Source organism: Schistocerca piceifrons, chromosome 2 (genome assembly GCF_021461385.2).
Source record: "Schistocerca piceifrons isolate TAMUIC-IGC-003096 chromosome 2, iqSchPice1.1, whole genome shotgun sequence".
NCBI classification, from domain to species: Eukaryota; Metazoa; Arthropoda; class Insecta; order Orthoptera; family Acrididae; genus Schistocerca; species Schistocerca piceifrons.
In genome coordinates, this window is record NC_060139.1 from 318,960,548 (window position 1) to 318,975,602 (window position 15,055).

Below are 15,055 nucleotides of genomic sequence, written 5' to 3' on the forward strand. Positions count from 1 at the left end.
AGTATTGGATTAGGAAATGAAACGCTTAAAGTAGTAAATGGGTTTTGCTATTTGAGGAGCAAAATAACTGATGATGGTCGAAGTAGAAAGGATATAAAATGTAGACTGGCAATGGCAAGGAAATCGTATCTGAAGAAGAGAAAAATGTTAACATCGAGTATATATGTGTCAGGAAGTCGTTTATGAAAGTATTTGTATGGAGTGAAGCCATGTATGGAAGTGAAACGTGGACGATAAATAGTTTAGACAAGAAGAGAATAGAAGCTTTCGAAATGTGGTGCTACAGAAGAATGCTGAAGATTATATGGGTATGTCACGTAACTAATGAGGAGGTATTGAATAAAATTGGAGAGAAGAGGAATTTGTGGCACAACGTGACTAGAAGATGGACTCGGTTGGTAGGACATGTTCTGAGGCATCAACGCATCACCCATTTAGTATTGGAGGGCAGCATGGAGGGTAAAAATCGTAGAAGGAGACGAAGAGATGAGTACACTAAACAGATTCAGAAGGGTGGAGGTTGCAGTAGGTACTGGGAGATGAAGAGGCTTGCATAGGATAGAGTAGCATGGAGAGCTGCATCAAACCAGTCTCTGGACTGAAGACCACAACAAAAAATTAAAGAGACGTATGGAATAAATAAAAGCAGTTGTATGATATCAAGGGCTCGGATGGAAAGCCATTATTAAGCAAAAAGAGAAAATGAGAGGAATTTGACAGAACACTGAAAGACCTAAGTCGAAATAAGACCCCTGGATTACACAGCCTTTGCTCAAAACATCTGATATCCTTGTGAAAGCCAGGTATAACAGAACAGTTGCACCTGGTGTGCGAAATGTATGCGAAGGGCGAAATGCCCCAGTCTTCAAGAACAATGTAGTAATTCCAATTCCAAAGAAAGCAGATGCTGTCAGGTGTGAATATTGTCGCACTGCCACTGTCGTAAGCCATGGCTGCAAATTACTATCACGAATTCTTTACAGGAGCATGGAAAAACTGATGGAAGGCGAACTTGGGGATGATGCGTTTGGATTCCGGATACACATAGGAACATGCGGGACAATACTGACCATACGAGTTTTCCTTCACTTTTTTTTTAATTTGTTGACATTCGGCATGTTCCCACACAGCCATCCAAACATAGGACACGTTATATTACAATAGGTTTCGACAATTCATGGTAGACATTATTTTAAGGCGTACCCTGGTATGATGTAACATGGGATTAACAAGGAACTTATTCGACATAAAACAAAATTCACAGTCAGAGTACACGAAAACGAGTAAACAAGACGAAAATGGAACACAGGATACACAGTGGTAGTATACTATAAAATTCTTACTGATAACACAATAATAAATGATAAATCACTATTGGTACTCATGTGGGATATTCCAATTCATCCCACATTAATGACTGTACATCTAAAATTACAATAAAAGGTACTTTGTATATCTTGTGAGAATTGTTTCAAAAGCTGTTGATGGAGAATTGAATATTTGTGCAGGTCCATAAGCACCATCTAGACAGAACAGGAGAACAGTTTACAAGAACCGGTATTGTGTAGAACAGCCTCACGTAGAGATACACGAGTATTTAGACACGTACACATAGGAGGTACATAGTGATATACATTTAGATGTTAATTTAGTCATTTGAGCTTTGGTCTACTCTTGGAATCCAAAGTACCAGGAACATTAGATTAGCAGCGCAGGGAGCTAAATCTCAATGTTAGCACTTTTGACGAACTCGTACAACAGCTTAGATATTGTTACATCGTTGGATGCTGATAAAATCTGGAGGCTGTTTGGGACCTGATGACCAAAAGCTCGAAGATTACTTGCAAGGACGTTTATGTAATACGTGCAGCAGGCACATCCTCTCCGCAAACACATAGAGGGGTGGCGCTTAGGTTGAGCCGACACACGTGTTTGTTGAACTTCCAATGATTAAATTTCAGCCACGCTTTAACTATCGTGAAGCTCCTAGCTGTTGTTGTTTTGTTATGGTATGGTACTCTCGGAATCGTGGAATACACTATTTCGTAGTGCTTGCCTTTAACCATTCCTCTTACCAATCCGAGGACAACCGTTTTCTGAGCATGGGTATCATATCTGTGGGGGAAAGGCTGCATGCAGAGATGCCTGCACCTACTTGTTCATTTCCATGTACCCCATAGTGGCCTTTCATCCATACCATCACGATGTTGCGACACTTCCTGCGCACCAAAAAAAAAAAATGTTCAAATGTGTGTGAAGTCGTATGGGACTTAACTGCTAAGGTCATCAGTCCCTAAGCTTACACACGACTTAACCTAAATTATCCTACGGACAAACACACACACCCATGCCCGAGGGAGGACTCGAACCTCCGCCGGGACCAGCCGCACAGCCCATGACTGCAGCGCCCTAGACCGCTCGGCTAATCCCGCGCGGCATTCCGCACCCGAAATACGGTTTGTCTTAGAAGTTAAGTTAAGGGACGGCAAATCTACATTATAGATTTCGTAAATTTAAAGAACGCTTTTGACTCTGTCGACTGCAAGGGGTAATATACAGGCAGCAAAAGATTATGGACAATTTGTACAGAAACGGGACGATAGATAGTAAGCAGGTTCAAAAGGATGTCGATTTATGTAGTTATTCGAAGAAGCTTGCACGTGATAGAGTAGCCCGAAAACAGGCATCAAAACAGTCTTGGGACTGGCGATGTCAAAAAAACGTGTTTTTTTATTTTTATTTTTTTAATAAAGGATGAGTATACAGCGCAGTAAATTCAAGTAACAACGGAAAGAAGGCACAAATGCTGTCATTCTATAGGTTTCCTATGGACCACAGGAGGTATAAAAGACCACATTACTGGACTGTTTAGTTCTGATTTGCTTCTTATGTACGGGCATACACTGAACAATAGCGTTTCTTTTTGAAAACAAGAAATATATTGTAAATAGCAGAAGATGTGATGAATTGCAGAAAGACATCATATATCTACACAATGACGTGAAATTTTATTCCTACGCTTCGAAACAAACCAGTTTATGAAGAAGTAAAATATGAAACTGATATGGAACGCAGCACCAACACATAAGCCACGATAATTATATCTGAAAAGAAAACTGTCACACAGGCGCGATAATAAAGCGACAAAAACATTGAACTGTTACCCAGCTCAGAAGCAACCAATTTCACAGTTGCTGCATTGGAGTCACAAACGTCACAATTTTTTAACACTGTCTCATCTTGAAAAAGAAGTAATTGTATTAAACAAGTATTCGTGAAATGGGAAGTCTACTGAAGTGCGACAATGAGCAAATCTTTAGACTTGGTGCAGAATTGATGCAGGTCAATTACAGCACCAGTCAGCGACAAAAATATATGCTGATTATGGATGAAAGAGTGTTAACGTTCTCTTGATTTCAGTGGGATAAGTTGTAGTTATATGCAATTTCTAGAGTCCTTCATCAAGAACACATCGTAGCTTATGTCATTTCATTCATGAGTGTTGGATCTGTTTACATTTATCTTATATTTTTTTAGATCTGTTATACAGTTTGTGGCAAAAAAACACCGACAATGCTTAGTGTTTTGTGCAGGAAGACACACTGTTAGGTTTTCAGAAGGAACCCATATCAGGTAACGCACGGCTTGGACGCTGGGAAGTGTCGAAGTCTGTGAGAGGTCTGCGTTCCACAGTAAGGAAATAAACCCAATACCAGTAAGGCAATAAACCCACTATCGCAATGTGTACAATAAAAACAGGCTTCGAACTGCGTACCTCGTACGTCAGTGCAGAGCCTACATCGGCGGTGCTGAGCCTCATGAGGCATTACGTGCTGTTGTCTTTGCAGTATTTCAATCGCTCTGTGGACGCGAGCGATAAGGTCCTCCGCTGACGTTACAGGCGTATCATACACCATACCCTTCACACTATCCCATAGAAAATGGTCGAGAAGTGTTAGATCTGGCCACCGTGCTCGCCATGGAACCTCTACCAAACCACCGACTGGGATATGCAACGTTGAGGTGATTCCGCACATCGACATCAAAGTGTGCTGGAGTTCCGTCGTTTTGCAGCCACATGTCTATCCGTGCATTTAGTGGGACTATATCAAACAGGGTAGACAAAACATCGCTGATGAATGTGAGGTAGGACGGTTCTGTGAGTCTGTTTCGCAGTGTATATGCCCCAGTGATATCATCACCAATTATGCCGGCACAGATGTTAATGCTCACCCCGCGTTGGTGGTATTGAATCACCTGCACGCCCGGACTTTCGTACGCCCAAGCACGCATGTCCTGCAAGTTTAATACGCCGTCTCTAACAGCATGCATTCATCCGTGAATAGCACCACGCTCGGGAATTGCGGCTGGAGAATCCATTGTTATAAATACCACTGAGCGAATTATACCTGTGTTAGGTAGTCCCCCCTCCCGTAATGCCTGGACTCTCTCTAGATTGTATGGATGGAGCCGGTGTTCATGGACCTAAACGCCACACGGCACTTTACTAGCGTGCAGCGCCAGTGACACCTGCCGAGTGCTGGTGGCAGGTTTCTTTGCGAAAATTGTCACCACGTCCTCCTCAAACTGCATTGTTCGAGCCAAGTGTGGAGGACCCGCTTCACGTTTCGGCACGTACCAGAGGACAAAGAGCGCACTGGGGATGGTATTCGCAAGTGCTAAGCACAAAGTGATACTACTTTACTTTATAATGGGCAAATCTCAGGCGAAAAATACTTACGTGCAACTTTCCGGCTTCTCTCGATGACCGCGAATGTGGAATAACGTGGATGGGGTACGTCTGTTTGGAAATCGTTCCGCAGATAATCTTGCAGCAGCTGTCCCACTGCAGTCCGCTTTGCCGTATGCAAGCACCATGTTGGTCGGTCATTTCCGCAGCTGTGTACTGGTGCGTAGGGCATTGCTGTCAACAGCGTTATGCACTGGAAGTAGAATGCGCACAAGGTCTGGGAAGAGGAATGTAACTCACGCGCACGAATGTTATTAGCCTCAGGTCATTCATCTGCAGTATACATATGGATAAAGTTGTTGGATGTGAGGTCCACCAGTTATGCAAAACACCGTATTTTCTCAGTACCCAAACATCTTTCGGAGCCACTGTACCATCATAAGTGGGTTTTTCGTTTTTATTTATTCCTTACATTTGGTATGCATGAATTTTCTGGATCACTTGTGTGTTAATTACTACAGGTAGCTTGTCATCTGCAACCAAACGATGTTGTTGAGAAAGTTTTTTGCTGGGAGTTAACCTATCTTCTAGAATGTCATTTAGTTTGTCGCGATGTTTTCGCACCTATATTCGTTTTTACTTACGTTTTCGTGTGACAAGCACTTCCGTTCTCCGTATCAAATGGTTTAAATGGCTCTGAGCTCTATGGGACTTAACATCTGATGTCATCAGTCCTCTAGAACTCAGAACTACTTAAACCTAACTAGCCTAAGGACATCACACACATCCATGCCCGAGACAGGATTCGAACCTGCGACCGTAGCGGTCGCGTGGTTCCGGACTGAAGCGCCTAGAACCGCTCGGCCACAATGGCCGGCTTCTCCGTATCATGCTGAAGTGATGCACATGTAACTATAACAAGTATTTTACACACACACACACACACACACACACACACACACACACACACACACACACGAGAAAACGATACACTAAAATCTGCAAAGACCCACCATTTACACACAAAAGGAATACCATATAAAAGAAAAGACACACAACTAAGAAGCTCACAGGAAACACACACACACACACACACACACAAAGATAAAATGCAAACAAAATTCAAATTTGGCGCCGAACTCTCTGGTGAACAAATGAACACTGACTGGGCTGAGATACACAACAAACCACAATCACACTGTGTTTTGGTAAAGTGAAAAGTGTTATACTACGTTATTTGTGAAAAATACTTGTTATAGTTACGGGTGCATCACAACACCTCAGCATGATGCGGAGAATGGAAGTGCTTGCCACACGAAAACGTAAGTAAAAACGAAAATAGGCGCGAAAACATCGCGACAAACTAAATTACATTCTAGAAAATAGGTTAACTCCCAGCAAAAAACTTTCTCATCAACATCGCTTGGTTGCAGATGACAAGCTAGCTGTATTAAGTAACACACAAGTGATCCAGAAAATTCCTGCACGCCAAATGTAAAGGTATCTACAAAAAGAAACGATCTGTTGTTTGAACTAAAGACGCACACAATATTATAATCATTTAACAAAAATCTTCACATTGCAGAATAAATAAAAACGAAACCCCACCGATGATGGCATAGTGGTGCCGAAACATGTTTGGGTACTGAGAAAAACGGTGTTTTGCATAACTGGCGGACCTCACATCCAACAATTTTAGCTGCAAACACGGCCAAGACAAGGAGCTGCAAATCAAAATGATGAATATGGATAAAGGGTGGGTACCTTCCGTATTCAGATACAAAAACGAATCAGAACAAATCGTCACAACCATTCGGTCTCAGACATCGACGCTCTCCGGCGCCCAAGCCGTGCGTTTGCAGATATGGATTCGTTCTTTAAATCCGGGACGTTTGCCTTCCCGCACAACATACCAAGTGTTAACGATGATTTTTTGGTCCATCCTTTATTAATAGCGATTGGGACGTAAACATATAGAGCAGTGACTATTTCGTAAGTGAAGTAGAAAAAGTATTAAAAACAAGCATTAATCTTATGGCACATATGGTGTTAAGAGACGAATGGCTTTCTTGACGCTAGGGGCGCTAGTGTATCTACAACAGTAAAACGATAACAGCTTTCGCAGCAACGGGTGTCGCCGTTCTATATTTTATACTGTGGTAATACTAAAAAATGACACAAAAAAGAGTTGATCACTTAAAATCATTATTAGGAACGAAAAATGGAAGCGTTCTTGCTAAGTGCAAAGGGAATCGCACACAAAACACTAGTCTGACCACTCTACAGTATTTTCCCTGTGTTTGGAGTCCTTACCACGTAGGCGTGACAACTGACGAATGAATTAAGAGACGCGACGCTAGGGTCGTAACACGTTGGTATTGCCCATCGAAAGTGCCACAGGTTGCTCGGGTGTAATGCTCTTTGAAAATTTCAGAAAATCAATTTTCGCTTTTATTACAGTGCTAATCCCAAGTTCACCACAGACCCTGCTACCGAGTTACATCTACATTTACGTCTACATGATTAATCTACATTTCACATTAAGTGCCTGGCATCTTCAAGCTACTTCTCTACCGTTCCACTCTCGAACAACGCGCGAAAAAAACGAACACTTTAATCTTTCCGTGCGAGCCTTGGTTTCTCTTGTCGTATTATCGTCATCATTTCTCCATATGTAGGTGGGCTCCAGCAAAATATTGTCACACTCTGAGGACAAAGTTGGTGATTGGAGCTTCATGAGAAAGTCCCGCCACAGCGAAAACCGCCTTTGTTTTAACGACTGCCAACCCTATTCGTGTACCATATCCGTAGCACTTTCTTCCCTATTTCGCGACAACCAAAACAAGCAGCCCTTCTTTGAACATTTTGGATGTCCTCCATCAATACTATCTGATGTGGATTTCACACAGCACACCAATGCCCCAGAAGAGGACGTACAAGAGTAGTGTAGGCAGTCTCTTTAGTAGCCCTCTTGCATTTTGTAAGTGTTCACCCAAAAAATCGCGGTCTTTGGTTTTCTTTCTCTACAACATTGTCGATGTGGTCGTTCCAGTTTCAGTTAGTCGTAATTGTAGTTTCTAAGTATTTCGTTGAATTTACAGCCTTTGGAATTGTGTGATTTATCCTGTAACCGCAATTTGGCGGATTCCTTTTACTACTCGTGTGGATGACCTCAGACATTTCATTATTTAGAGTCAGTTGCCAGTTTTTGCACCATACAGATACCTTGTCTAAATCATATTGCAATTCGTGATGATCATCTGATTACGTTACTCACTGGAGAACTCATAGCGATTTTAGAGAGACTCAAATTTGGAAAATAAGTGCAAGAAGAAGCAATCGTAATTTTACCAAACTCACACTCAGCATTGATATCGTTAAAATACTATGACGTCAACTATACCAAAAATATCTTCTACATCGGATTACAGAAGCAGTGCAGGAGTTCTCTCACGTAAATAAAATGACTATCATGTTATGGGTGAAAGAGCAAGGCGGCATAAAAGGAAATGAAAAAGTAGCTACTCTGGCAAAGGAAGCTGTATTCACTGTTTCAGTGAAATATGATAAAGTGCCGCCAGACGACATTCTTCGCTACGAATGGACTATAATCAAGGCTCGACGGAATGAAGGTCTCCAACAGTCTTACGAAATTGAAGGGAGACACCATGCAGCAATGGTGGCTAAACAAGAGAAACTTTATAGCGACAATGGCGCGACTTGGCTTCAATCATGGGAGATACCGCCACTATCTCTATCGCCTCAACAGGGTCATATGCTGGCCGGGGTGGTCGAGCGATTCTAGGCGCTACAGTCTGGAACCGCGCGACCGCTACGGTCGCAGGTTCGAATCCTGCCTCGGGCATGGATGTGTGTGATGTCCTTAGGTTAGTTAGGTTTAAGTAGTTCTACGTTTTAGGGGACTGATGACCTCAGCAGATAAGTCCCATAGTGCTCAGAGCCATTTGAACCAGGGTATATCTTCTTCCTGTGAATATGGCAGTGAGGAAGGTGTTAATCACATTTTTTCCGTTTCCACGTAAGATTTCAAGAAACTATTGGGGCATCTGATGACCTCTGAATATGCCCTGCCTACAGACATCCTTTCAGCAACAGAAGACACAGATGATTTTATAGAGTGTCGAATAAGAGTATAGAAAGAGATCACTTTTTCAGCTTGTACTATATTAAATAAATTATTTTACTTAGACTGTGAATATAGGTCCAGCTCAAATGAATGTCACAAATAATTGTTGTTTTTGAGGTCTGAGGCTGGGTGTGTGGGTGACGCCCAAAAGCCACAAATAAATTAAAAAATAGACGAACAACAAAAGTTGCTGCCTAGGTAGATACAATACGACAAATGATTGGGTTTTGTTCCGTGTATCAAGACTGCAAGAAACTAAGCTAGTGATACAGTATTCAACTACTTTTGGAACAATAAAAAACCAAGAATAACTGGATGAAAGAGTTCCATGATGATTTATAAGAGTTAAATATGACAGTGCAACAAACAATGTAAACTAAGTAAAAAAAAAGTTGAGACAGCGTATACGTCCGGCCCATTCCACGTATTCGCAGATTTGCGTTGTCAACTTGAATAAAAATGTCAGGGAGGTATCCTTGACAACTGCAGACTGCTCTATTTGAGGAACTAAGCGTGAACTAAACATAATGCCGACTGACAAGGAACAGTTGCAACGACTGTGAAGACTGGTTTCAATACTACATGTTCCGGTGGTACTAAGCTTTACCGCAGGTGTGTCTTTTCGACTAACCACCTGACGGCATTACTGGCAGTGAGTACGTGATGGAATGCCCGAATATCAGAAAGTCTAGACTGGCTACCTGCGGATAAGATAGACTCGCAGTTCGTCTGACAAGCGTGATCGCCGTCCAGAGATATGTTGCTTCATAAGTAAAAATCCTACGTCCGGTCAGTGCACGATGAGTGGATTTTGCAGACTACAGTGTTCCATCCCAGTATATTTTAAGCCGCCTGCCACTTCCACCTCAACAGCGCTGAATTGATTGGTGCTTTTATTGAAGAAGTTTTCGCATAGTGTTCGGTGTGGAGACGTCCTGGATAGTATAAAAACTACTGATTCATTGCAAAACTGAGTAACTCCGGAACTTATGGTAATGAAGCCAGCTTTCACTGTCGCTGCAGTTGTTCCTCGTCAGTCGGCGTTATCTCTAGTTCACGCGCTCAGCATTTAATAACAACCTCACATTATGCGCTGCCACCTTGCAGTACCTCTTGTACTCTCTTTCAGCAAATTAACGATGAGAAATGTATGAATGCATGGTCTCCCAGTGATATGAGTGAATAACATCTCTGGTTAACAGCCGCATCAAGTGACTGTAAACCCACCACACTGATGTGTACACCACTCAAAAGAATGAAAAACCACCTGTTGCAGGGCGGAACACTGCAGGACGTGCAGAAGGAGAGCCAATGAGGTCCTGGAAGGTGCCGACAGGAATGCGGAGCCATGCCGACCCCAGTCTCGTGGCGAGCTGTACTACGTTGAGAATCCATGGCGCAAACAACCCGATCTAGGTGGTCCCACTGATTTTCGGGTGGGTTTAAGTCCGGGGAGTTTGGAGGCCAAGGGAGTACGGTAAACTCATGCTGGTGCTCTTCGAGCCACGCACTTACACTGCGAGCTGTGTGACACGCTACATACTTCTGTTGGCAGGTGCCATCGTGGCGAGGAGCGTATAGGGAAATACATGGTCCCCGAAGTCAGACGCATGCTTGTATTGATCCATTGTACCTCCCAGAATGAGTATATCACCAAAGGAATGCCATGGAAACATTCCCCAGACCATTACGCTCTCTCCTGTGGCCTGGAGCCTTCCGACGATTGTTGCACTGCGTTTGCCTTCTGCCGTTTCACGCCGTACACGCCGACGACCATCTGTCCGATGGAGCACAAAACGTGCTTGATCTCAAAAGGTCACCTGTCGCCACTCAGGGAACTTCCAATTGCGGTAGTAGCGTGCATATTCCGGCCTTCGTCGCCGATGAACACCAGTCAGCATGGATGCATCAACCAGGAGTCTGCCGCGGAGGTTTACACGCAGCAACGTTCCCTGAACGGTCGTTTAGGACAAACTGTTGGCAGTCTTCTCGTCCATGTAAGCGGTCACTTGTTCAACAGCTGCAAGTCTATTCGCCCGTACACATCTCCACAGCCATCGTTGAAGCGTCATCTATGGCCCGTGGAGCACCCCACTTGCCTAGACGCCGGCCTTGGATAGCGCCATTTTACCACGCACGCTATATTTTAACCACGGTGGCACAGGAACAGTTTCCGAACTTAGCGTTTCGGAAATGCTTCCAACTTTGGTCCGAACGTCAGATAAATCACTCCGTTTTCGCATTGCGACATCGATTGCACTGTTTTCCGCGTCCTCCCGACATGCTTTCTAGACCCTCGACAGCTATTGCTACCACCTGCCGTTTGTGAGTACTCACTTCACACTGACGTCGAACATAGGCGGAGTTCACATTAATGTGACTGGACTGTATGCATGCACGAGTTTCCATCCGGTCCTCCAGTACTGTCAGGTGGTAACCAAATGCTTACCGGAGGTGCACAAAAGTTCCCATAACGTTATGGAATAACTTTTTGGAATCCTGTGCGGTGAAAATTTTGATTAGTACCTTATTATGCTCACATTTTCGGAAAACTGAAGATTGCTGATCAAATCACTTTAGCTCCGATATGGTTCGAAATGTTTTTTGAAAACACTGCCTTCCCACTGAATATTGCCGTCTCCCGCACCGCGGTTAATGTGCGTAAACCCGAATGAAATAATTACTCCGCCGAAACGCCCCCTTATAGGCGTGGAAAAGATATATTGCAACACGTCGGATGTCATCGAGCGGCATCTTAAACTGTCCACACCATCTTTTCGTTATCTGCGGGGATGCTTAAACATCTGACGCAATCTATTGTAAGGTGTCAGGCAAATCCAACACCTTCCATGAAAACTCTGACATGACAAGCAAATCCGGCAGTATGTTACATAGCTCCGAATAAATCCTGACATTAAATTAACCAAAGTAATACGATCAACGAGTGACTAACACAAGAACGCCTAAATGCATGTCGTCATACCTTCCCACCGTGAAACAGACGTAGTTCCGAGGGAAGAAACGAGAACAGAAGCCGAGAGCAGAACCGTGTTAAGCTAGAAGGCCCTACGATAAGGGACGGACACCCACATTGCCGGCTGACTGCCAGGACCACCCCCCAGCCCATGTTAAAAGATAGAGCCCTCCAGAAGAACAGTATAGATCTTACGATAACACTAAAAGGGCTACACCAACTGCAAGTTTTAGCGTGAGACTTTTTCACGTCTCTGTTACGTTGCAAACGTTAAAAACATTGCCCCACCACGAAAAGTATAACGTTTCTCATTGGATAGACAGAATTTTTGTAGGCGGAGCTTAAGGTTAACATTGAGGCCCTGATTGGTCAGTTGAAAACACAGCCAGATAGTTTTTTTAAACCAACTTCGGTAAATTGTAGTAAGGAGAAGGCAGGAGAGAAGTTGCTTCCGAGACGGCGAGGTGAGCGGAGCTGTGCTTTCGCCGTCCCCTGACGAACACCGACAAGGTAATGAACGCACGCGATGCCGCATTTTTGAGCGCATAAAGCTTCACTCAGAACTGCAGAAGTCTCATCTGTTACACCCCGTTTTCACGTAATACTAGTGTCGATCGTCAATTAAAGCTCATGGTGTTCACATTTGCCACTTGAAGTAAAAATCTGAAACGTGATGATTTTTCTGTTATATAGTTATTGAGAAGCCACATCAGTCACTGTAATTTACGACAAGTTAGATAAGTACTTAAAGATAATTGAGGGTCACTGTAGATCATTTTGATAGTTTTCTCTTTTATGAAACTTAACTTAAATCTAGATTATAGATGTGATATGGCATAGGTCATCCTTCGATCCATTGTAGAACTTGGAAACCCATTCAGGGAATATTCGTTCACATTTTTGTTGAACGCAGTTGGTTTTTATCATTCTGTATTAAAATGTTTCCTTTTATCAATAGCGCAGTTTATAAACAATGTTTTGTGGGTAGAATAAACTTTCCAATGGTAAACTTAACTGCTTTTTCGACGTTATTTTACCAGCTAACTAAAAATAGGAAAGCCTTGAACCCCTTCCACTAAATTTAGTTAGTATTAAGATTCTTTTACAGGGAGTGCAGTGGAGCTGACGCTGAAATCATTAAGTATTTGATTATATCATCACTAGTCTCACTGAACTCTTCTGAACTCTACATGTCATGTGTGGTCTGGCGTCTCCTTATCAGCAACAGGTCCCAGGTTCAGACTAGTCAATTCCCTAAAAAACACGCTCAGAGCGTCGTTGCGCGAAAGTGGTAGGAAGACACGACTTAGAACAAACAGACACCACGCAGAATGTTAGACTATTGCCTGTCATCTGCCACGATTTATTTGTATGGGGAATAACAGGTGATTTGTGAACCAATGATAGACCAACAAGTAAATACATGGGGTGTCATATATATATACATATATATTTTTTATTGCTGTATGTACACGTAGCGTCTCAGGGCTCTCAATTCAATTTCGATGCTGTACTGTGTACTTTGCGAGGGACGTTCAACAAGTAATGCAACACATTTTTTTCTAAGAGAAAGTTGGTTTTATTTAGGATACCCCATTCTTTTAGCTAAAAAACGGTGTTTTTCAACGTAATCTCCGTTGTGTGTGACGGCCTTACGCCACCCTAGAGGGAGGGCCTGTACGCCCGCATGTTACCACTCTACTGGTCGATGTCGGAGCCAACGTCCTGCTGCATCGATAAACTTCACATCATACAAGTGCTGCATCTATGTTTAAAATGTTCAAATGTGTGTGAAATCTTATTGGACTTAACTGCTAAGGTCATCAGTCCCTAAACTTACACACTACTTAACCTAAATTATCCTAAGGACAACCACACACACCCATGCCCGAGGGAGGACTCGAACCTCCGCCGGGACCAGCCGCACAGTCCATGACTGCAGCGCCTTAGGCCGCTCGGCTATTCCCGTGCGGCGCTGCATCTATCAAAGGGTGGATGAAAGTCGGAAGGTGCCACATCCCGACTTTAGGGCCGTTGAGTAATAACAATACAATGCAGTTTTATGAGCTCCTCTCGGGCGCGCAGAGGTTCAAAATTGTTCAAATGGCTCTGAGCACTATGGGACCTAACATCTGAGGTCATCAGTCCCCTAGACTTAGAACTACTTAAACCCAACTAACTTAAGGATATCACACACATCCATGCCCGAGGCAGGATTCGAACCAGCGACCGTAGCAGCAGCGCGGTTCCGGACAGAAGCGCCTAGAACCGCTCGGTCACAGCGGCCGGCGGTGCGCAGAGGCCTTGCGTTGGCACGATGAAGCTTTTTTGGATTTTTGTGGCGACGAACACACTGAAGTTGTTTCTTGCTTCTGATCCGAACTGATGAACCCAGGTTTCATCGCCTGTGACAAAAACTGTCACGCATAGCCTCGTAACACGCAAGCAGTTCCTCACAAATTTTCCTTCGTTGCTCGTTGTGGTCTTCTGTTAGGCGGTGAGGAACTCAAAAAAAGCTGTGAGGACGGGGCGTGAGTCGTGCTTCGGTAGCTCAGTTGGTCGCCGGCACGGTAGCTCAGCGTGCTCGGTCAGAGGGTTAGCTACCCTCTGTAATAAAAAAAAAAACTGAGTGAACGGATCAACGAAGAGCCTGATCGGGTGGCATCGGACGTCCGCCCCGAACAAATTCAACGAACAATATTGAACAAAATGAGATCTAAAAAAGAAAAAAAAGAAAAAAATTAAAAAATGTTGGTAGAGCACTTGCCCGCGAAATGTAAAGGTACCGAGTTCGAGTCTCGGTCAGACACACAGTTTTAATCTGCCAGGAAGTTTCATCATCTTGAAGGCTACGTATACATCATTTTGAAGGCAGCCTATAGCGCCGCCACCCGTGGGAACTTCAGGAAGCTATAGGCGCTCAAGTGTGAATATTTCACGATGTCCCACAACAAATTCTTAATTTTTCAACGGAAATTGGCTGAGAAAAAAATGTGTTACATTACTTATTGTGTCAGTCCACTTTCTCAGAAAACGGCAAGTGCCAGATTCTGAGGTGAACTGATTCTGAGGTGAGGATAGCAGCTGCATCTGAAAGAGTGATTACGTCATAGCTAGGGCACAAGGTAGGTTCACTGTGCTCGTGTGATCGTAGAAACGCGCGAGATTGGGAACGCGTTACGCGAGGCTTGGTACGGTGTGTCGCTTTAACAGCGAGACTGCGAGTGAAAGTGATTAGGGCTGT